This window comes from Suncus etruscus, chromosome 20, assembly GCF_024139225.1.
Source record: "Suncus etruscus isolate mSunEtr1 chromosome 20, mSunEtr1.pri.cur, whole genome shotgun sequence".
In the NCBI taxonomy this organism is placed as follows: domain Eukaryota; kingdom Metazoa; phylum Chordata; class Mammalia; order Eulipotyphla; family Soricidae; genus Suncus; species Suncus etruscus.
The window spans coordinates 825,095-849,331 of record NC_064867.1 but is presented as its reverse complement, the minus strand read 5'-3'; the positions used below and the strand labels follow the sequence as shown (position 1 = coordinate 849,331).

The 24,237-nt window shown below is 39.4% G+C and overlaps 2 protein-coding genes and 1 non-coding gene across 3 annotated transcripts in view; all 3 read left to right on the top strand.

Annotated features, from left to right (window-relative positions):
* The window catches only part of EIF1B (eukaryotic translation initiation factor 1B), a 634,827-nt gene that overhangs the window by 353,352 nt on the left and 257,238 nt on the right, over nt 1-24,237 (top strand).
* Nucleotides 1-24,237, top strand: part of MYRIP (myosin VIIA and Rab interacting protein) — a 334,456-nt gene that overhangs the window by 78,189 nt on the left and 232,030 nt on the right. The gene's annotated exons all lie outside the window — the stretch shown is intronic.
* On the top strand, nt 7,844-8,011 carry LOC125998512 (U1 spliceosomal RNA). Its single transcript, XR_007492062.1, has one exon. It is a non-coding gene; the product is annotated as a U1 spliceosomal RNA (small nuclear RNA).

The window sequence follows — 24,237 nt, the reverse complement described above, 5'->3', positions numbered from 1 at the left end:
CCATTTCTGTTATTTTTGACACCTGTATTCTATAACTCACCTACGTCACCAGAGACAGAAACCAGGCTTAGAGACATGAAGCCATTTTAACATTTGAGTTTTTCTCTCTGATTTGGATAAACTGTAGCCTTCTAAACTTTGGGAAATGATTGCTTTAATGGCTAACTATAATTGTTATAAATAATATTTTCATTTGCTCTATTTCCTTCAGTGCTCCAATAACCATGCAGACCAGTGAACCTGGTCTCCTGCGTGCGAACATGCACATTGGCTCTTTGAGCTGTCTCCCCAGTACTGTTCCACATATTTACAAACCCTACCTTCCTATTTAATATCATTAAAGTTTTTGTGGTGGCCCAATCCAAGAAAGCAATGAAATAACACTTTTGTCTACAGTTTTTTTTTTAGCCAGTCCGAGTCCAGGTTGGAAGAGGAGGTTCTTAGGGTCGAAGTGGAAGTGGGTAGTTATCCCTTGAGTGTTGAGAGAAAGTTCTCAGCTGATGCTAGGCGGCCAGATAAGATTGGGGCCATGTTGTGTCTTTCTGTGGCCAAGCTTTTACCTAGGGCATGAAGTTTGATAACTGCTTTCCCTTCCTTAAATTATTCAGGAGACGACCATGACTTGTGAGACTAGTACTAGTACATTCTTCTAGAATTACCTCTTCTTTAAGTTTTCTGTATTTAATCATATGTTTAATAGCTAGGTAGTGCTATTAGGATTTATTTTATTAGCACTAAGGTAAACCTCTCTGAGCCTGTTAAGTCAATTCTCAGCAGCCACTGATTCCTAGGCCAAGAGTTCACCAGCTCTTTGCCATTATTACAGTGAAGTCTGTCATTTGGGTGAGCTGTGAAGATATGCTTAAATTGTGTGCCCTGGTAATTTCAACATATTTTTCATTTGTGATTTTAAATATATATAATCATTTATTTTTACAGTAATTACATGTTTCAGAGATGGGAGAAAAAAAGATTAGTTTGGGATATAAGCAAAGGCCCTTCTAATTCATAATTCCATCCAAAACAACCCCACAAACCAGTCAACTAAATACACAAATATCTAAGCCTGCGGACAAAATATTAAGATAGCATAGAGTGTGCTTAAAGCTATTAAAATTATATATATATATATACAAATATACATATATATATATATATATATATATTTTGGTTTTGAGGCCACACCCTGTGATGCTCAGGGATTACTCCTGGCTATGTGCTCAGAAATCGCTCCTGGCTTGGGGAACCATATAGGATGCTGGGGGATCCAACCGTGGTTCGTCCTAGGTAGCACGTGTAAGGCAAATGCCCTACTGCTTGCTCCACTGCTCCAGCCCCTAAAATAATATATTTCAAAGAGATAATGCAATGGAAAAATACTTACCATACACATAGCTGCACTCAGTTCAATCCCCAGCACTTCATAAGGTCCTCTGAACATTGCCAGGAGTGATCCCTGAGCACAAAGCCAGGAAGAGCCCCTGAGTACCACTAGGTATGACTCTCACACCTCAGATAAATAGATAAAATAGACAAGAAAGAATTTAAGTCAAGATGCACTCAATGAGGGCCAAGCAGGCTTTCTGATTTATAACGATATAGCGAGCCTATAAGTGCTTACAACTAAATATCATATACCAGAAGTGCCTTGGAATATACTTTTTAGTAAGATAAATACTTCAAAGAATAGACTGGTACTTGATAGCAGATGGTAGCACTCCAATAAATATGTCCAACAGGTCAAATAGAAATAGTTTTGGGTTATCGACCTGGATAGGATTTATAAATCTTGACTAATCTCAGGACTGGTGACTGATTCTCTAAGTCAGGGGTGAAGAATGTTATTCTTCCAGTTGGTTATTTAAACATTATTCACAGTTAGCACCACAAAAGTAGATGGGCAATAGGCTGCCAGGGAAAAGGATGCTTGCCCTTCCCATTGGGGCAAGATCACATGATTTCACAGACTTGCAGGTTGGATTTTCTTCACCCCTGTTCTAAGAACACAGATGTGTGGGGCAGAAAACGTCCCTGTAGCTTTGAATTTGTGGAAGAAACCCCTTGGCATTTGGCATTATTTCTTTGCTCATTTCATTCCTTGACTTATCTGGTTGTTCCCTGGACCATCCAGAAACTTCTTAGTCAAAGAATGTTGAAACTGCACAGAGCAGAACATGACAATTCTTGAGTATCATATACTAAGAAACTTAAACGTTTAGTTTCTGGACCTGAAAATCTGGCCAATAGAAAGAACTGGATTTTTATCATCTGTGGAGGATCTTGAACTCTTCCTCCTTTCCAAACAAAACAAAACACCAAGCTCATTATCTCAGTTGAAATGGTAAAGTCAATTTCCGTGGATCCGTAACACAATAAACTTAACCACAGAAGCATAAACGAGAGATTCTCTCCCGAATAAATGCAGTTACATGCTTATTCTTCATAGCAGTGCTTTGTGACTTGTAACCAGGTCATAAGAAAACTCTTTCATCCCAATGATTTCCCTGTCAGATAACTAAGCACAAAAGTAATTAAACCAGGGATTCAAATCTAGGAAAAACAAAGAAATGCAAATATAAAATGGAGACAGAAAAGAAAGAAATGAACAAAAAAAATCAAAGAAAACAGGTTAGGACTTGATCTGGGTAGATGCCTTGCATATACCTGACTGAGATTTGAACCTCAGCACTATAAACCTCCCTTCCCCAGGACTAGAAACACCAAGTGACCTAGTGAATCACAGCAGTGTAGCCCCAGACCCATCAAACAGATGACCAATTGGCTGAGAATTGCTTTCCCTCAGCACCACATAATAGGATATTCCTCAAATTATATGTCCTAAGAATAAGCATAAATTCATAGAAAGGCTGGGATACTCCTGAGACTGAGAGAAGAAATTTAGTTTATGGCAACTTCATAAGGTATGTTTCTAATTTTCTTACTAGAAATAATTTATTAAAAAAATAAAGAAAGCTCCTGAAATATTCCTAGGAGTTGGCATATAAACTGATGAACCTGTCTTAGGCAGACTGGAATCCAGACAAGAAAATTCTTTCTTTATTTATTTTTTTGGTGTTTGGGGCCACACCCGTTTGATGCTCAGGGGTTACTCCTGGCTAAGCACTTTAGAAATTGCCCCTGGCTTGGGGGGACCAAATGGGATGCCGGGGGATCGAACCACGGTCCTGCCTTGGCTAGCGCTTGCAAGGCAGACACCTTATCTCTAGTGCCACCTCACTGGCCCTGCAAGAAAATTCTTGTTGGCCATTTCTTTGGATGCAGAAGCCAAACGACAAAACCACCAAAGGTACTTTCAAATCCAAAGAGCCTCAAGGTAGAGGTACATTAAGAATCACCCCCTCTTTTAGAGCATGCAGAGGATTTCATTCATCTTGAACCTTTAAGCCTAATAAAAAAAAAACAGAGAAGGGGCCGGGCAGTGGCGCTAAAGGTAAGGTGCCTGCCTTGCCTGCGCTAACCTTGGACGGACCGCGGTTCGATCCCCCGGTGTCCCATATGGTCCCCCAAGCCAGGAGCAACTTCTGAGCACATAGCCAGGAGTAACCCCTGAGCGTTACTGGGTGCGGCCAAAAAAAAAAAAAAACAGAGCAAAGCAAAGCAAAACAAAACAAAACAAAACAAAAACCTTTCCCATTCTCCTCTAAGAACTTCTTACCTAAGGTAGCCTTCCCAGTATTTGCATCTAAGTTCACAGGACCCTTGGTGGCACCCATACCCTCAAAACAACATATATTATTTTTTTGCATATAATTTTTGAGAAGCAGCATATTTAAATGGGTCTCAGGCTGCTGTTGTTCCTAAGAGCCTTGCAGAAGTACGCATACTTTTGAGCAGTAATGTGCTTGTTTTATTTTAGAGCCTGACGTTTTATGCAGGGCATGATCTTTTTGTTTTTGGGTCACACCCGGCAGCGCTCAGGGGTTACTCCTGGCTCTTCACTCAGAAATCGCTCCTGGTAGGCTCAGGGAACCATATGGGATGCCGGGATTCAAACCACTGACCTTCTACATGCAAGGCAAACGCCTTACCTCCATGCTATCTCTCCAGCTCCCAGGGCATGATCTTAATATGAACACTTAATTTTAATTTGGGGGGGGGTTGAATTCACACCTGATGATGCTCAGTGGTTCCTCCTGGCTCAGCACTCAGTCTTCACTCTTGGCAGTGCTCAGAGAACCATTTGAGATTCCAGGGACTGAACCTGGGTCAGATGCATACAACGCAAGCACCCTACCCACTATGTCATATCTCTCCAGTCCCCAGCAGTTCATATTTTAAAATTGCTGATCAACTAACTAAGGGAACAAGGAAAAATTATAGGCAACAGAACCAGGTTTTTAAACTATATAATAGACTCAACAATGATTAGCTGCAGAATATGAAGCCAATGATTGCTATGTTTAAAAAGGAGAAGAGTATCTCTGTATAGATTTCATGTTTGAACCAAGTTACGGGGAATGTTGAACTTTATTCATCGACCCCCAGATGCACCAACAATATCTTGTGGCATTGCTTCTCTTTGGCATAGGCACATTAAAATGGAAATATAATACATATGCAAACAAGTTCTTATCTAATAGAGATGGGAACACAAATTTGGCAATGCAATTAGGCCTTATACCCTGAACATTGGCATAATGCTTTGGCTTAGGCCTCAGAAGAATGAGCATCACCCACATACACCTGAACAATGGATACCATCTATGGAAACAACCACAATTGTCTATAACATTACCAGGATCTAAGCCTCTACCAGAGAAGACCTTCCACTGCTTTGGCATTGACTCACTCCAAAGAGTGCTCTCAACACCCAGACGACTCAGCAACAGCCTGCTTGTCGGGCAGATGGCTCCGCATTTAATGGTATGCTGAAACTAGAGGATGCTCCACCTCAGCCTGACATCGATGAAAGAAACGCACAGAATCCAGAGTCTTTAAATATAAGAACCTGATACCAACAATAGCTAAAGTGTGAAAAAGTTTCACCGGGACCACGGAGAATGACTCGGCTTGGACGGACTGGCATGCCTGGAACCCAAAGTCAATAAACTTCTGGGTCACTCCAGGTCAAGGAATTTGTTCTGTTTTCCCCATTTTTCTGGACCTATGCAAACAACGGCGATTGCCACTATCACACCTTTACTATATATTTTTTTATTCTTATCCTTTAGGGGAAAAATACAATTTACTGAACTTAAAGACAAATAACTGTAGTAGAATGCCTGTCTCGAATACAGGCAGGAGATGGGGAGGGGGAGGGGGTGTTACACTGGTGAAGGGGGGTGTTCTCTTTGTGACTGTAACCCAACTATGATCATGTTACTTAAATAAAAAATATATTTAAAAAGAAAAAAATGTAAGGCAAATATGATGAAAAATATACATAAACATATGTGCATGAGATAAGTAATATTTAAAAGCTTTAGTATATGCATAAGAAATCAACAGCTGAAAATGGCAAACCTGCTCTATCAGATCCCCTGTTCTATCTGAGAAGTCAGTTTTTGTGAATTGATTTTGTTTTATTTTGTTTTGGAGCCACATCTAGTGATGCTCAGGGCTTATTCCTGTTTCTGCACTCAGGACTTACTCCTGGCAGTGCTTTGGTGACCATATGGGATGCCAGAGATTGGACTCTGGGTAACCTCTGTGCAGGGCAAGCACCTTGCCTGCCATTCTGTCTCTCCAGCCCCTGAATTGATTTTTGAATGAAAACTCAACGATGACCATGGGATTTGGAATTAAGGTATTTAATGTCTGAGTTTCTGCATAATATAATAATATATTTTGCATAATATTTAATGTCCGAGGTTCTCAATCTTCACCTTTATTTGGACAATAACATTCTATATTCTATTACAGTAGTATGAGACCTAAAATAAAGATTAAATCAGAATAATCTTTGCTCTATAAAATGCCACACATTTTAGAGATTCCTACCCGTAGAGAATCCATCTTTTCACTATATATCTCCTGGGTCTCCTTTTTAGTAACTGTCTTAGTAAAATTTTATCAGGCATGATTTAAAGCTTCCTACTTGAGTACAATTGGTCTTTCTCTCTTCTTTCTGTTGAAAAATGGGATACTGCCGATTTGATTCAGAACTGTTGGCGTAATCACACAGTTTCAGGGTTTACAATCCCATTTGCAAATTCCTTTGGGCCCAGGAATGTAATTTAGCTCTGGTGAAGTAAGTAGGGACATCTAAGGTTCTTTTTTTTAAGCTATTTTTATCTCTTATACAAGGTTTCAGTCTCTGGCAACATCCAGCCCACCACTACCACCAATGTGAAAACCATTTAAAATTAGGGAATATATACTGGATGTGATTTGACTCAGGAAAATAGTTTGCCAGACTCCACCATCCCACATTATACACACATACAATACATCTCTCTGCACCAAAGCATGTTTCGGTGGTATAAGAAGAGGTTCTCAACATATTTTAAACATATTGTTACTTTTGAGCTACCATAGTTTTGTCATTTTTAAAGTTAAACTGCTTTAAATGTAAATTTAAACAATTCACAATTTTAATACATTTCTAGATTTGTAGAGTGATCTCGATAATCCATTCTAGAATATTTTTATTAGCCCCCAAAATTTCCTCATGACCATTTGAATTCAATTTCTTTTCCTTTCCTAATCTTAGAAGCCAATGCTTTACTTTTTTACTTTGTTTGTTTTGGTTTTTTGGGCCACACCTGGCTCTGTGCTCAGAAATAGCTCCAGGCAGGCTTGGGGGACGATATGGGATGCTAAGGATTAAACTGAGGTTCCTCCATGTTGGCCCAAGGCAAACGCCCTACCACTGTGCTATTGCTTCAGCCCCTACTCTACTTAATCTTTGAATACATTTGTCTTTTCTAGATATTTCACCTACCTAGAATCACAAAGTATATAGTGTGTTTCATTTGACTTTTTTGGGGGGTGGGAGTTTAGGCCACACCTAGTGACTCTCAGGGATCACTCCTGGCTATGCACTCAGAAATCGCTCCTGGCTTGGGGGACCGTGCTGGGGGATTGTACCACAGTCCGTACTAGGTTAGCGTGTGCAAGGCAAACACCCTACCACTTGGACCACTGCTCCAACCCCTGCGTTTGGATTTTTTACTCAGTTCATTGATTTCCAATAAAACCAGGTTGTAGCGTGCATAGGTAATTTCTTCCCTTTCCTTGATGAGTAATATTCTTCTGTATGGCGGTAGCTTACAGGAGTTACTTCTGTAGCGTGCTACAGTGAGGAAGTCCTCTCCATTCCTAATTTGTTGAAATACTGGATAATTTAAAATTTTTATCATGATTACTTTATTTAAGCACCGTGGATACAAAACTATTCATGATTAAGTTTCAGCCATAGAACATACACACCTCTTCACCAGTGCATATTTCCTTCCATCAATGTCCTCAGTTTCCCTCCCCACCCAGCCCCTTGCCTGCCTCTGGGGCATGCATTTTATGCTTCTCTCCTCTCTATTTTCCATTTTGACATTGTGTTTTGCACGAGTTATTGAAGGGGTACTGTGTATATCACTTTATCCCCTTTCAGCACCCAGTTCTTGTCCAGAGTGATCAGTTCCAACTACCATTGTCATAGCAGACCGTTCTCTACTCTATCTGCACTCACTGCTCTTTGTGTCAAGCTTCCTACCATGGACTGGTCCTCCTGGCCCTCATCTCTATTGTCCCTGGATATTAGTACCATGCTGTCTTTTATTTTTCTTTTATCCCACAAATTGAGTGAGATTATTCTATGTCTATCCTTCTCTCTGACTCATTTTACTCAGCATAATAATCTCCATGTATAAAAATATTTCATGGAATACTTACCTGGCAAGGAAGATACCATGATCATGAAGGTAGTTTTCCCAGGGTGAGGCTTATCCATTGCACTCCGGATGTGCTGACCCCTGCGATTTCCCCAAAAGAAAGAAAAAAAAATTCATGGAGCTGGAGCAGTGGCACAAGCGGTAGGCCTTGCATGCTCTAATCTAGGAGGGATTGTGGTTCGATCTCCCATCTACCCATATGGTCCTCCCAGCTAGTAATGATTTTTGAACACATAGCCGGAAGTAACTCCTGAGTGTCACCTGGTATGGCCCAAAAACCAAAAAACTTTTTTTTTCATGAATTCATTTTTTTTTTTTTTTTTTTTGGTTTTTAGGTCACACCCAGCAGTGCTCAAGGGTTACTCCTGGCTCTACGCTCAGAAATGGCCCTGGCAGGCTCAGGGGGCCATATGGGATGCCAGGATTCTAACCGCTGACCTTCTGCATGCAAGGCAAACACCTTACCGCCATGCTATCTCTCCGACCCCGAGTTCACTTTTTCTAACAGCTGCATAATATTCCATTATGTATACATACCACAATTTCTTAAGCTATTCATGTTCTTGAACACTTGGGCTATTTTCAGATTCTGGCTATTGTGGTTTTTTTTTTTTTTGTATTTTGTTTGTTTTTTGTTTTTTTGGCCACACCCGGCAGCACTCAGGTATTACACCTGACTCTACACTCAGAAATCACTCCTGGCAGGCTTGGGGGACCATATGGGATGCCGGGATTTGAACCACCTTCCTTATGCATGCAAGGCAAATGCCTTACCTCCACGCTATCTCTCTGGCCCAGATTCTGGCTATTGTAACTAGTTCGTAACTAGTGCTGCAATGAACATAAGAATGCAGAGGCTCTCCTGCATGCCATTTTTGTGTTCCTAGGGTATCTCCCTAGAAGTGGTATTACTGGTTCATATGGAAGCGCAATTTCTAGTATTTTTGAGGAATATTCATATTGTTTTCCAAAAAGGCTAGACCTTTCTCCCTGCATCTACACCAGCACTGGTTGCGTTCTTTGTGATGTGTCCCAGTCTCTGTGGTATGAGATGATATTTCATTGTTGTTTTGATTTGCATTTCCCTGATAATTAGTGATATGGAGCATTTTTTTTCTTGTTCATTTTGACCATATGTATTTCTTCTTTGAGGAAATGTCTCTTCATTTCTTCTCTCCATTTTTGGATGAGGCTAGATTTTTTTTTTTGTATTGCTAAATATCTTGGATATTAACTTGTATATCTTGGATATTAACCTTTTATCATATGGGTATTGGGTAAACAGTTTCTTCCATTCTGTGGGTCTTTGTATCCTAGTCACGGTTTCCTTTAAGGCGCATAAGCTTCTTAGTTTAATATAGTCCCATTTATTTATCTTTGCTTCCACTTTTTTAGTCAGAGGTATTTCACCCTTGAAGATGTCTTTAGTTTAAATGTCATTGAGTGTTCTCCCTACATTTTTTCTCTATGTATTTTATGGTTTCAATTCTGGTATCAAGCTCTTTAATCCAATTTGATTTGACTTTTGTGCATTATGTTAAAGAGAGGTCACTTTCTGCATGTAGTTGACCAGTTTTCCCAACAACACTTATTAAAGAGGCTTTCTTTGTTACACTTTATATTTCTTGACCCTTTATTGAAGATTAATTGATCATATACCTAAGGATCAGTCTCAGAATATTCACATCTAACCCATTGATCTTTATTCCAATACCATCTGTATTAATGAATACTGCCTTAAAGTACAGTTTAAAGTTGAATAAAGTGATGTTTCCCATCTTTTTACCAAGAATTGTTTTATCTATTTATGGAGGTTTATTATTCCATATGAATTTCAAGAGTGTTTGATCTACTTCTTCGAAATATGTCATGGGTATTGGTATTGAATGGAATAGGTATTGTATTGAATCTGTACAGTGCTTTGGGAAGTATTGCCATTTTAATGATGCTGAAAAATACTGGAAAGCTATGTCATGTTTCTTACTCCTTGCTCCAAGAATGTAGTACATTACCAAAAATTTTTGTTGAGGCATCATGATTTACAAAACTATTCAAGATAGTGTTTTATGCGTATAAAACATTCTAATACCCTGTCCATTAGAATGCCTGCTTCCCTCCGCTAGCATCTAAGGATCTTCCCCCAAGTACTCCACAGAGGGTAGTATATGTTTTTCATTGATTTTTTAAAATATAACACATTCTTCTTGTTATGTTGTACAATCCTTTTGATGTATTGTTCGATATGGTTGATATTGTCTATTAAAGATTAAGTCTGTATTGCTGCTGAAACTCAGTGAGTAGTTTTTTTTAATTGTGATGTTTTTGTTTACTTTTGAAATAAGAATAATTCTGACATCACAGAAAGGAAGAATAACTTTCCCAGGAAGTAGTATTTTCTGCTCTTATATTTTTTTTTTCTGAATGAATTTGTAAGGGAGAAAACATTCAACAATGAATTCTTTTACATTTTGTTTCTGGGAATGCATTTCTATTCATTTCTGAAAATATGGTTTTGCTGGATAGCGAATTGAATTGCCAAATCGAACAATTCAATTGAATTGTTGAAAGGCTGCTGTTGGGAATGGCCAAGTCCTTATCTCCCCCAAGCATGTGCACAGCTGTGTAAATGTGTAGACTCCTGGCCTCCAGGGGTTCTGGGGCCTGATCACCAGAATGCGATGACCTCAGTCACCAGATGATAGCCCAGCTAAAATTGCTGCTTGTCTGTTTTGTCTTTATTCGTTGTGTGGTCTCTGGGGTTGCTGCTGATTTTGAATGCACTGGAGCCTGGGCACGTGCTCTGTTCTGTGCCAATCAAATCCACACCATGTAGCTGCAAAATTGTAGCTGCAAAACTTTTCACAGTTTGCTTCACCTAGTGAACCACCAGCTCAGGGGAAATGTGGTCTAGGAGGATCCCTGAGCTAACTGCACAAACTCCACTAGCCTTGCCTATGCTTACCAATATTTCACTGACTTCATGCTTCTTATGTACACATATGTCTCACTTCTGTGTCTAATGTTCTGAAATGGTTGCTTTTGATATTTCCCCCTGATTTTCTTAAGACAGGATTTTTCAAGCTTGTATGCTTCCATTCCAGGTATTCTTCTCTACAGTGTTTTTTTTTCTTCAGTTGCTATCTTTAAAATTCGTAGCAGCATAATCGACTCATGATGTTCTGCATGTTGTTTATAGAATTTAAAAGTTCTACTTATAAAGCAGCAAACAGACTTATGTGGAAGAAATTACAATTAGGTATGAAAACAAGTATTATTAATTGTGGAGAAATTTGATGGCAGAGTTCAGTTGATTCAAGGACATACTAGTTTTCTTTCTGAAAAACAGTACTCTATCCAGAACATCCAGGGTTATTGTTTTACCTGTTACACATTTAATTATTGTTCTGAGAGGACCCAAGCATGCCAGAGAAATGAAGAGCAGTGAAAAAGAAGCCCTTACTGTTTTCCTCAATCCACAGTATGGGTAGGTAGTGTGGAGCATTGGGGATCTCCATGGGGTGGGTGGGGGGGAATCAGGACTCTTGGCCCAGCATCAACTCTCTGTATTTCCAGGCAGCTCCCATTTCTGCCCCAAATCAGCAACCCTCCTGTCTCACTAATGCTATCCCTGGGTTTCAGTGGGACTAGTAAAAGTATAACCGTCATTTTCTGTCCCTGTCTCTATTGCTGACCCAGGGGACATCAGTGAGTTAGCAAGTTTAGAACTTAGAAGTGAGGCAAGAGTTCTACTCAATCTACCATATGACCAAGCTAGGTCTGTTTAATGTTCTTCTCCTGCCCTCCCCATTTTTCCTGAGCTCCCCAATCTTCTTCCTAACAGGACTCACACCCAAAGTAGGAGTCAGTTGCCACTGAGCATGCATTTCTGCGACCCTACCATAAAAGCCATGATAAAGCAATCCTTAGTTTTGCTTAGGGAAACTAAGTTCAACAAGACCAGCTAGGACAATTATTAGATTGTTGCTTTATCATTTAATTTTTCTAAATCATAGCATTTGTGATACATTTTCAGGTTAAACTGGTCTTCTTTCCAGCTCCAGTAGAGCATTAAGAAATCTTTACAGATGGAGAGAACTCAGTGGGGGTAGAGCATTCACTTTGCCTACAGGAAACCCGAGTTTGAGCCTGGTACTGCAGGGTTTCCCACATACCAGCAGAAATGATCCCCCTGAGCACAAAACTTGGAGTAACACTTAAATGTTATGACCAAAACAAACCAAGCCAGGAAAACACAAATAAAGAAATCCTTCAGTGTTGGCAGAAAAATAAAATTATATAAAGACAGCCCTGTATCTGCAGTTAAACTGGTAAGGCTAGCTTTTGTATTCCTGTAATGCTACTGGCACCACATACATGTTTTTCTATTTCCTTTGTCAGGATTACAACTTTCAAGAATTAAGTATTCCGAGCTACCAGGTGGTGGTTCTCCTAACAGTTTGCTAATGATGGAAGAAAGGTAGAAACAGTCATTGCATTGAATGTGTGCTTACATAAACCACAGTAGTCAGTGCTGGTCAATCTCATTTCTGAGCAAGCAAGTTATACACTGGCAGCTCTTTCTTTGAAAATCATTCCTTGCCTCGAGGGGTTCATGTCCCAGGCAGGAAGGTCGTAGTGAGAAGTGCCATTCATTGCTCTGCTTTTAATGTTATGCTTAAGGATATGCAATCTCTCAATGACAGCAGTTTCCTCGGCCCATTCCAACCTAAGTCTGCAGACATTTCCCTCGTGACTCTTGGAATCTACAATGTTTATCTGGGAGACCTGTACAAGTGGAATTGCGGAAGGAAATCTAGCCTGAAAAAAATATACACACACATTTTAGGACATTGCGTTCAGGGTGGAAACCAAGGACTATGTTTCCCACACTTGTTTCATAGGCAAATTTCCTTCAGTGTCATGTGATTTAAGCAGGTGCTTATGTGTAGAGGGAGACTAGTAATGAGAGACCCAGAGAGCAAAGGGACCTACACAGTGCCCTCAGGTAATGATTTGATTCATTTTTGTCTCTATTTTAACTTCAGGAAGAATTTGTAGTAATGTGGCTGCAATTACGACTGAAACCACAATTCAGGTAGAAGAAAGAGGCCAAGGGTAAAGGAGTGGAGAAATGAGATCAACGGGTCTTACCCTAAGGTGACTCCTTGGAGAGTCCCAGTACTAGAGAACTTTTTTCCTCTGTTGTTTCAAGCATCAGAGAGGAAAGTGTTTAGTCTGTATGGGTGAGATCCAAGGGTTAGGGACTTGGGCTTTGAAGAACAAGGCAAACACCTCAAACAAGCTATGGCGCCTCATTTTCTGACTCTCACTCTCTTTTTATAAGGGCTTTAGTTAGTTAGTTAGTTAGTTAGTTGGTTGGTTGGTTAGTTAGTTAGTTAGTTAGTTAGTTAGTTTTTAGGTCACCCTCAGTGGTACTCAGGGTTTACTCCTGGCTTTGCACTCAGAAATAACTCCTGGCAGGCTCAGGAAATCATATGGGATGCTGGGGATTGAACCTAGGTCCACCACATTCAAGGCAAGTTCTTTGCCCTCTGTGCTGCCACTTGGCCCCCACATATTCATTTTTTAATTGAGTGTCTTGGAGTCTGCTTGATGTTGTTGGTGCAGAGATGATTAAAATAGGAGGTTTTGGGGCCAGAGCGATGGCGCAGTAGTAGGACATTTGCCTTGCATGTGGCTGACCCAAGACGGACTGTGGTTCAATCCTCTGGCATCTCATATGGTCCCCCAAGCCAAGAGCGATTTTTGAGAGCATAGCCAGGAGTAATCCCTGAGCGTCACCAGGTGTGGCCCAAAAATCAAAAAACAAACAAACAAAACCAAAAAAGACAAATAAGATAGGTTTTGTCTGGAATTTAGGAATTCATATGTTGAATGCAGAAATGATATCTGCTTCCTCAAGCACTATTTTATGTGCTATTGTATAAACATGAGACGTCATCACTTTAAAGTTTAGTCTTAAAACCAAAGACACCGGAAGTTGCTTCAAGTTTTACCATGTCCAAAGTAAAATAGCATATATGTATGAACATGCTTAACGTACATTCCTATTACATATTTGTATTATAAGTAAAAGCAATATTTGCTCATGCAATTGGAATTTTTTTCATTATTTGCTAATTATTTGACCAATACATTTAATATTCATTTTATGCCAGGTAATATTTATCTTGAAAGGTCATTTTTACATGACTATTAGTCTGAGAATTCTGCTAGGATTATATACTTAGTAAATTCCAAGCCATTCTAAACTTAAAAAATAATCAGTATTAAAATAATTCTTTAGGGGCTAGAGCAGTGGCACAGGCAGTAGGGTGTTTGCCTTGCATGTGCTGACCTAGAACGGACCACGGTTTGATCCCCCAGTGTCCAATATGGTCCCCCGAGCTAGGAGCGATTTCTGAGTGCAGAGCCAGGAGTAACCCCGGAACGTCACCAGGTGTGGCCCCAAAACCAAAACAAACAAAAAAATAAAATAAAATAATTCTTTATTCACTCATTTCCTATACGCTGAATTAGTCTAAATGACTCTTGTCGATTTAAACTACTTCTTTAGTTCAGTATTTAAATGTCTTTATTGTGTCAATTCACAGAAATTTTCCTGAGTGTCAGCTAATGTATTCAAGGTGACATAACGTGTGTCTTCCTAGACCTTCCTTCTCCCTGATGAATTCTGAGCTCTTAATTACCACTCTGAGCTCTGAAAGTGAGGGTTTCATAGAAGAGGGCTACATCCACCAGGCAAATAGATGACATCGAAGGACCACTACGCTGGTTTGCTTTTGTTTGAGCAAAAATGTTTCTTGAAAGCACAGACATTCTCAGTAGCATGGCTGCCTGTTTGGGTCCCGCTGGAAAAGTTGTTACCCATTGGGGAAAATTCGAGGGAGAAAAACCCTAATGGTTTTTGTGTGTCTGATACCAGTGTGAGGTGGGAGTTCAGGGAGGTAAACCTGTGATGTCAGGGATGGAATTTCTGTTCCATTTGGTTAAGAGATGAGTCAATCAAATTCAGGAAAGAGAGCTGTGGTGGGGAAAGACACGAAAACCTTGAAAATACACCTTTTCCTCTGATCACCAGCCCTGGAGAAGCACACCTGAAATCGGGGCTTTATGGAGTGTGCTGAGATATGTGCCTGAGGTCATAATGAAACATGAATCTGAAGGGCAAACCCGAGGTAGGGAGCAATGGGCCATTAATATTTCAGTCAACTAGAGGTATATGAACTTGAACAAGCTATGTAATCGTGGTCTCTCATAAAGTCTCAGCTTTCTTATTTGGAGAAAGAATCAGAAGAGTGTCTGACATCAAATGTAGGGGAAGAAAGTATATGTAAAGTGACTTTAATAATCAGTGACCTTTAGGCTAAAAGATGCGAATAATGTTACTGCGTGGTTTAATATCACAAGAGTGATCTCTATCTCCACAACTCTTAACATGCCAATTAGGAATGAGGTTAGGTAGTCCAGGCTTTTTAAATAGTCAAATGTTTTTAGATTAGGATGTATGTGTGTATATTTATATTTATCCAATGTATCTTGTGTATTTATCTAATGCATCTCTGTGTGTATTTTTCTTTGGAACTCAACTCAGTTAATAATGAATAAGAGAAAATCGCCACCTCTTCTAGATGTTCCATTATGATTGCACCTTTTCATATTTCTTTTTTTTAATTTTATTTGCTTTTCATATTTCTTTATCTACTTGCTTCAAATAAAGAAATTAGTAAACTACATCATTGGAATTCCATTACCTTTATACCTATTTCTTTTTTTTTTTTTTGTTTTTTTGTTTTTTTGGGTCCACCCGGCAGTGCTCAGGGGTTATTCCTGGCTCCATGCTCAGAAATTGCTCCTGGCAGGCACAGGGGACCATATGGGATGCCGGGATTTGAACCGATGACCTTCTGCATGAAAGGCAAATGCCTTACCTCCATGCTATCTCTCCGGCCCCACCTTTATACCTATTTCTAATAGTAATGTCAGAGGAAATAACCTGAAGATGTTAAAGCAGCAAAGAGAAATTGAGATTAATGCACATTGCTGAATCCAGTTACTACAATTTGATGTAATTTCATAAAAACTGTATGAGTGAGGGAAAAGCAATGTGATAAAATGAATGTACCCATATCTGTCATTTCTCCTTACTGTAGGATTTAGGAAAGAAGGACTCAGAGAACTAGATAGTATAGACTGCTGTGATTTATTTAGGGGTATAATTTGGACCATATATAAAATGAAAAGTCATGTGTAAGTATCTTAAACACTCATCTGGAGGATCAGAGAGATAAAATAGCAGCAAAGAACTTGCTCCTTAGTCCCCTGTAAGGTCCTTGGAGCACCACTGGGAGTAATTCCCGAGCACAGAGCTAGGAGTAACACTGGGCATAGCTGAGTCTGGCCCAGCCCAGCCCCCCCCCACACACACACACACAAAATCACTGGAAAAATGGTCAAAGAGGTCAGTTGTATTTGTAAGAAAGCAAGCTTCCCTGCAAGGTTCTGGGGACATTCTATAACACACTGATCTTTTTTTAATGTTACCTTTATTTAAACACCATGATTACAAACATGTTAGGAGTTGGGTTTCAGTTATAAAAAAGAACACTCCCCTTCACCAGTGCTACCTTCCCATCACCAATGCCCCCATCTCCCTCCTCCCCACCCCCTTGCCTATCTTCAAAACAGGCATTCTATTTCTCTCACTCACTGCCATTGTCATTGTAGTTATTTCTCTAACTGGACTCACCAATCTTTGTGGTAAGCTTCATATTGTGGCCGGTACTTCTAGACCTCATTTCTATGGTCTCTGAGTATTATTAGCATACTGTCTTTTATTTTTCTTAAATACCACCGAGGAGTGAGACTACCCTGTGTCTATCTCTCTCCCTCTGACTTATTTCACTCAGCATAACAGTTTCCATGTCCATCCATGTCCATGAAAATTTCATGACTTCCTTTTTCCTGATAGCTGCATAGTATTCCATTGTGTAGATGTATCACAATTTCTTTTTCTTTGGTTTTGCTATTGTTGTTGTTGCTGTTGTTTTTTCCATTTGTTTTTCTTTTTATAATATTTAATGTATTTTAATTAATTTTTTATTTAAATACCTTGATTACAAATATGATTGTAGTTGGGTTTCAAGTGTAGAGAACACTTCCCTTCACCAGTACAACAGTCCCATCACCAATGGCCCAAATTTCCCTCCTCCCCATCCCCACCCCCCACCAGTACTCCAGACAGGCTTTCTACTTCCCTCATTCATTCACATTCTTATGATAGTTCTCGGTGTAGTTATTTCCCTAACTGTACTCATCACTCTTTGTGGTGAGTTTCATGTTATGAACTGGACCTTCCAGCCCTCCTCTCTTTTGTCTCTGAGAATTATTGCAAAAATATTTCATTTTTCTTAAAACCCATAGATAAGAGAGACTATTCTTCGTCTGTCTCCCTCCCTCTGACTTATTTCACTCAGCGTGATAGATTCCATGCACATTCACGTATAGGAAAATTTCATGACTTCATCTCTCCTGACGGCTGCATAGTATTCCATTGTGTATATGTACCACAGTTTCTTTAGCCATTCATCTGTTTAAGGGCATCTTGGTTGTTTCCAGAGTCTGATTATTGTAAATAGTGCTGCAATGAATATAGGTGTGAGGAAGGGATTTTTGTATTGTATTTTTGGGTTCCTAGGTATCACAGTTTCTTTAGTCACTTATCTTTTGTTGCATCTGGATTGTTTTCAGATTCCGGCTATTGTAAAGAGAGCCGCAGTGAATATAGGTATGCAGAAGGCATTTTTTATATTGTAACACACTGATCTTTTTTTTCTTTATTTAAGCATCGTAATTACAAATATGATTGTGATTAGGTTTCAGTCATGTAAAGAACACCCCCCCTTCACCAGTGCAACATTCCCACCACCAATATCCCAAATCTCCCTCCATCCCACCCCACCCCCACCTGTACTCTAGACAGGCTTTCCAGTTCCCTCATTCATTCACATGATTATGATAGTTCTCTGTGTAGTTGTTTCTATAACTGCACTCACCACTCTTTGTGGTGAGCTTCATGAAGTGAGCTGGAAGTTCCAGACCTCCTCTTATTGTCTCTGAGGATTGTTGCAAAAATGACTTGTGGTACATACACACAATGGAATATTATGCAGCCGCCAGGAGAGATGAAGTCATGAAATTTTCCTATACATGGATGTACATGGAAACTATCATGCTGAGTGAAATAAGTCAGAGGGAGAGAGAGAGACGCAGAATAGTCTCACTCATCTATGGGTTTTAAGTAACACACTGGTCTTGAAGTGAGCCCATTCTCATTTCTCATGATCTGCACTCTCTGTAAGGATATGATTTCTGACTGTGAATAAACCAGGCTGGAGGTTTTGCTATAGTTTATCATAATACACCAATGAATAATTTATGACCCATCTGTTGACTAAAAGCCAGTTAAGAAATTTTAATAAATGCATGATTTCCACTTCCCAGAGTAAAGAAACATTGGTATTTACAACCATCCTGGGCAATAAAATGCCAGTAAAAATAAACCGTAGCTGACAGTTCGGAGCTTTGGTCTTTCTTCGCATTAATCACCCCCAAAGTGTCAAGACTAGGTCTTGTTATTTCTAAGGTTGTTATACAAAATATTGGCCATATGTTAAGCTTCAGTTACTCTTATGATTTCTTACATTCACATGAGTAAGATGTAAGAATTCACAAAGACAATTTAGGCTAAATATGGATATTCACCCTGGAATTTTCTCTTTCATTGGCAATAATTATAACAACACTAGTTTCTCCTTTGAGGTAGCAATTTGGGGCAGGTTTGTTCTTTTTAGAGTATACTGAAAATATAATAACTATTATTAGATTCTCTATCTTTCCCAGCATATAATTATTCACATATTAATTTAATTTCTTTTTTATTCAGGAAATGATACCATATCCACAGAAGATGTAATTTTTTTAAAACATGAGTGGAGGGCCCGGAGAGATAGCACAGCGGTGTTTGCCTTGCAAGCAGCTGATCCAGGACCAAAGGTGGTTGGTTCAAATCCCGGTGTCCCATATGGTCCCCCATGCCTGCCAGGAGCTATTTCTGAGCAGACAGCCAGGAGTAACCCCTGAGCAACACTGGTTGTGGCCCAAAAACAAAAAACAAAAACAAAACAAAACAAAACAAAAAACCGTGAGTGGAACAAACTCACAATTTTGAATGACTTTCAAAAACCAGAAAAACTACCAATTATAACTCCAAATCATTTTAGTAAAGAAATGAATATACTATAAAAATACTCTATAATTAAGTATTATTTATAATTATTTTATGTAATTAAATGTATAATTGTGCTATATATTTAATTAATTTGCTATATATTTAATATATACTATTAATGACTTGGATATACTATATAAAAAAGTAGCCAATTCCTCATAGAAAACCATCATTAACAGTATTTTAAATCACAGGACCACAGTCAACAAGAAAAAAATGCATTAAAAGTACCCAATCTTGGGGCGAGAGATATCATGGAGGTAGGGCATTTGCCTTGCATGCAGACAGATTGTGGTTCAAATCCTGGCATCTCATATGGTCCCCAGAGCCTGCCAGGTGTGATTTCTGAGCGTAGAGCCAGGAGAAACCCCTGAGCACTGCCGGTGTAACACACCTCCCCTAGCCCCCAAGAAAAAGTACCGAATCTCAATCAGATTTTTTGTTTTGTTTTCTTTCACTTTATTGGAGGGAGCTCACTTCCAGTGAGTGCTCTGGCCCAGGAGTGCTTAAGGGTCACCAGAGATGTGCCAGGCAGTCTATGGGGAGGGGTTCAAGGATGTTCATGGATTTGACACATAGCCTTGCACAGGCAGAATAGGTGCTCCATGTCTTGGGACACATCCAGGCCCCCCATTTTTTCTTGTTTAGCTCTGCCTGTGTTGAACAATGTCTCATTATTTGAGTGCCATTTGGTAGGAGAAAAGGAGGGTGTATGAGAAGCTCAGATAAATGTATAGGAAATGGAGATGTGTGTTAGTTATACTGACCTCAGGCTCTCTGCTAACCTGCCAGCCACTTCTTTTTTCTCTGCCAGTTTGTCTGAGATAAGATAGTGGATCCTTTACACAGCTGCAGAGGAATGAATGCTATTCAATGGATAAGCGTGTCTTTGGGGTCAGAAAAAGAGCCGTGCTCCAGAGGTCTGAATTGTATCACTTTATTCAGCTAACTTGGATTTTTAGATTGCCTTTGGAGTTTGGCAAGTAAAAATGAGTGAGACTCCTCTTTTGGAAATAAATTGAGAATGTGTGCATTTCTGTTTGTTTCTGATATTGTTAAAGATCAGGAGGGCTTATTGGAAATGTAGTGGTCTTGCCTTTTTTTTTTTTTGCACTTTCTAAATTTATTTTAAGCATAAAAAGCATAAAAAACAATATATTGACATTAAGTATATGTTTATTCCCATTAAAGAGAACTTTCATTGGGAAAAGGAAAACAACAACAATATAAAATAAGAATGCTCCTTTCCTAAACCCCTATCTTCCTCCACAGAGGATTCAACATCCAGAGATAATAGGAGGAATGTCTAAAAGAGGGGGTCACACTGAGGCAGCGTGTATGCCAAGGACTAGGGAGGCACTAGGGGTACCGATCATTCTGACTGTACCTGCTTAATCAGATTTCTAATCAGAAAATTGGCCTTATTAATCAGAAAACTAAGAGAGGGCTCACCTGAACCAGGGTTCTAGAAGCCAACTGAGAAGCCAGATGGGCCCCAGTTGCTTGTGGGACTGCTACCACCTCTTGCATAGGGTGTCCCTGCTGCTATGATGGCAATTTTTCCTGCCCAGACCTGATGTTCAGTGCACACAGAGCCAGGTAGGGCTCCTGCTCATGCCAATCATTGTTGACATTCACCTTCAAGGGGTTTGGCGAAGGGTGAATTTCCTTGATAGAGGGTTTGAGATGAGGACATTGGTTAACACAACCTGGATGAAGCCAGGCATGCGCAGTGGAGTCTCAACTATGATGCAAAGTGAAAGGAATAACATCTACAATCCTCGAGAGTATTTAATTTCTAGGTATACTTTGGTTCTAATTTTGCAACTTCTGATATCTCAGTGCTTTCTTTAGACCCATCTTTTCCATCATGCCCTATAAAATCTTTTCTTCCCTCAGAGATGGCCAGTGTTATTCAGTATATTCAGTGTATTTCAGTACAGGAAATTCTTCCTTCTTTTTTTGCTTTCTCTGGGACTATTCATCAGTGACTGTGGAATTCCTTTTGGCTCCTGGATTAGTGGAGGTTCTCACTGGCTCATATGGAAAAAAAATCCAAAACAAAATATTTTCCTCCAAAACCTCACTAGCTCTAAGAACAGCCAGTCAGTGGGCCCCTAAGAAATGAGTTCACTGTATAGGCAGAACTATTTGACTAAATTTTCGAGATATAGTTCTAGACCCAAGCTTAGCACCATGCTGCTTCTGATGGAGGCTGGTATTAATCAATGTTCTCTCATTGAAGCCTGGAGTAGTTTACGCTCCGTAAAACTAGCAGTGGATAGCAATGGTTATCAGAGATGTCAAATATAAAAAGAAAAAACTTGTAATGTCTGACCTATGTGACACTAAAGGTCTTATTTTGCCTGAGTAAAGGTCCTGGTGTGAAGGCTCTGAGCAGTAGGACCTCTGAGTGAGAGTGGTTATCAGTAAGTTATGAGCCCTGTGAACATTAGGGTGTTTTCTCTGTTTTGGGGGGAATGGTGTGTCCCAGAAGAGCCTCTAATATCTCTGGTTATAGGTGATCACGGTCTGGGTACTGTAGGTGACAGCCCTTCCCTGATTACCTGCATCCTGTCTCTCTGATATTATAAAAGTAAAATTATGTTCTTCTGATTCCTTAATTCTAGTGTTTGAGTGAACAAAATCTTCCCCCAAATTTGTCATAAACCTGAACATATCCTGACAGGGTATAGAATTTAGAGATCATCGAAGAATCAAGTCCAGGGCTAGAGAAATAGAGCCTCAGAGGGGTTCAGGTAGCTTGCCTTGCACATGACCTACTCCTCATCCTGACCTTGGTACTATAATACTGAGCTTCCAGCTAAGTCCCAATACACCACCAACTGTGTCCCCTCTAAAAACAAAACAAAACAAAACAAAAATAACCACCAACTCCAGACATGATTTAATCACTGGATTTGAGGTTAAGGATTTAATTGTGCCATAAGATATCTCAGCACTAGAACTCTTGCCTTGCTTATATGAAGCCCTGGCTTCAATCTCAAGCACCACAAAAATAAAATAAATAATACAGACACTCTAATCTTCAAGTGAAGGGCTCTAAATCCCTTTAAGACTTTTCTTTGGGAGGAAGGGTTGTTTTTTTTTTTTAAATAACTCATCTTTGTATTTTATTGAACTTGTGGATGGCACCAATCTCTTGCAATACTAAATTCTAGCTTTTTTCCACTTTTATTCACTTTTATCATGAGATTTGATGCATGAATTTCCCCCAACTTTTGAAAAATGATGTAAAATAGAAGGAAATAATGCAGAAGAGGGGGAGAAATGGCTCACAATCTCATTGCATTTGATTTAGATTGCTAAATGAAAACAATAACCCTGACAGCTCTCTCATGCTTAAGACCTGAAAAAAGTTTTTTTACATGTGGGAGCTTTTGAAAGAGGTTTACCCAGATTTTTAATTAGCTTGCCCCTCTTGGGACTTGCCTTTTTTTTAGTAATTAAGGCTAAGCAGTGAGTTTGCCACATATGGTTAGTTCACATATGAGCTTATTTTTTACTCTACTGGAGGTTGTAAGTAATATTTGATTTCATAGCATTTGATAGTTATTTCTAAAATGACAAGTAAATTGCCTATTGATTATATTTTTCAAGACTCACAGCCACCACAGAAAGACTTTGTCACCTTTAGTTGATATCAGTATGCTACTTGGATAATGAAAATGAATGCCAGTGGTGAAAAGATTTGTACAAGATTTGTTTAATGTCATCAGTGAATGTGGATGGATCACTCACTGACATAGGTGCCGAAGAAGCAAAAGTGAGGGCAAAAATTCCCCTTCCTGTTGGAAGGTAGAAATCAGTCAAAGAACCATTGAGAGAGTGAAAAATTATAGCCTCAGTGCAGCTTATGAAAGAGAAGTGTCAAGATGGTTTTAAGGATGAGTGCCTGTGATGATGGAGTCTTAAAATTATTCTACTTGTGACCTGTTTTTGTCTGAGAAACAGCACAGGTGAACACTGCCAAAAATAAATCAAATTCAGTACAATTGACCTTGAATTAATTCTTAGTTGTTTGGCTCTCAGAAACCTTTTACTGTTGCCATGTTTTTCTTAATCCCCTGTATTTTGGTTATATCATCCCTTATGGTGGGGTCACAGTTCACAGTTTAAGAAACTGAGTCTTTATGCTGAGCAAAATGAGTCAGAAGAACGAATAATCACACTCATTTGTGTGATATAAAAAACTAAAAGATAGTAAGATAATAATATTTAGAGGCAATAGGGATGAAGGCTACAAGAAACAGTTCTTGGTAGAGAGGAGGGAGAGAGAGAGAAAGAGAGAGAATAGAAAAATATCTGCCATAGAAACAGGTGGAGAGGAGGGTAGGAAGGAAACTGAAGACATTGGTCGTGGGAAATGTGCCCTGGAAAAGGGTGTTGCGTATCATATGCCTGAAAGTCAATAATAAAAAACTTTGTAGCTTTAAAATAATCCAACTGTGTTATGAACAACCTTGTAACTATGTTGTTGAAATAAAGTAATTAAAAACAATAATGAAAATTGGGGCCGGAGAGATAGCATGGAGGTAGAGTGCCTTGCATGCAGGACAGTGGTTCGAATCCCGGCATCCCATATGGTCCCCCCGCCGTGCCTGCCAGAAGCGATTTCTGAGCATACCTTTGAAGGCTGCTGGGTGTGACCCAAAAACTAAAAAATAAAAAATAAAAAAAAATAATAATGAAAAAAAGAAACTGGGTCTTAGAAGAGTATCCTACAATAGGGATTAGGTGTCCACAGTTTGTTGGACATTCCCAATAGGAGAACTGAATAGTAGGAGAAAACCATGAAGACTTCTCAAGTTCTGGACTCAGGCCATAGAGTTGTCCCATCTTAAGGCAAGGACTAACTTTACTCTCACACATGCTACAGGGTCAGGCCAGGGAATAAGATTATGGCCTCAGGCAAGAGGACATCCATTAAGCCAAGAGTAATTTTGCAGACAAAAAGAGGGCAGCAACTGGGAGGATTAATCAGACTTTGAGGGGACCTGGGTGGGCCACAAACAGCATCCATAACAAATGCTAAGTGAGCTTTTCTCTTGATAA